Source organism: Lipotes vexillifer, unplaced genomic scaffold (genome assembly GCF_000442215.2).
Source record: "Lipotes vexillifer unplaced genomic scaffold, Lipotes_vexillifer_v1.1 scaffold1011, whole genome shotgun sequence".
In the NCBI taxonomy this organism is placed as follows: Eukaryota; Metazoa; Chordata; class Mammalia; order Artiodactyla; family Lipotidae; genus Lipotes; species Lipotes vexillifer.
The window spans coordinates 2,472,215-2,473,138 of record NW_006787698.1 but is presented as its reverse complement, the minus strand read 5'-3'; positions in this window follow the sequence as shown (position 1 = coordinate 2,473,138).

Below are 924 nucleotides of genomic sequence, written 5' to 3'. Positions count from 1 at the left end.
AAAAAAAAAAAAAAAAAAAAAGTATATGACCACGCCAACTGGCTCCATTCTTTTGGACAGGGTAACCCAAACGCTGACTCTCATCTGGACCAGGATTAAAATTGCTACCAAATATAACCTAGTTATTACTCCTGCTTGGGCCCCTGGTTACAGTAATTCTTTTACTGATCTTTGGCCCTTGCCATCTTAATCTGCTTGTCTAGTTTGTTCTTTCTAAAGACACAACGGTTTCCCAGACAAGATGAAGGTGATGCAGACGTTTCAGCCACTCCTCGGAACAGATCGTGCCAGAATAACAGCGGAAGTCACCCTGGATCCCTTAACGAGACAGAGTGAGAGCTCTGTGACCCCAACTAGGTAGGGTCTACTAGCCCGTTGCCAGCCTGAGGAAGCTACAGAAGATAGACCTACACCTTTCATCCTCCCAATAACGATTTCTTGAGGTTCACATCTCTCAGGGGGGATTTGAGGCAGGAGATAGATGGGCCCCAGGGTGAGCAGCTGGAGTTCGTTCCCTGGGGACAGAAACTCCATAACAGCAGGAGCCAATGAGGAAGCTGAGCCCTGCCCAGAGAAAAGACCACATATTCCTCATTCTCAAAGTCAAGGAGATCTTCCCGACTACACACACACAGAAAGGCTCCTCGAAGGTCAAAAGGAAGGGGGCATCACCTCATAGTAAGTGATGCCAACCTACCCATAGGCCTCTTCGCTAGCATCCGTCTTGGCTAAGAGATGCACGCGCACACATGGGAGGACCCTGAGATAAATCAAATATGGACTCAGAACCAGGCAAACCTAATGATTGGCCAGGGACTTCCCTGGTGGTCCAGTGGATTCCAAGCTTCCATTGCAGGGTCCTCGGGTTTGATCCCTGGTTGGGGCACTAAAATCCCACAAGCCACACAGGGTAGGGCGGGTGGG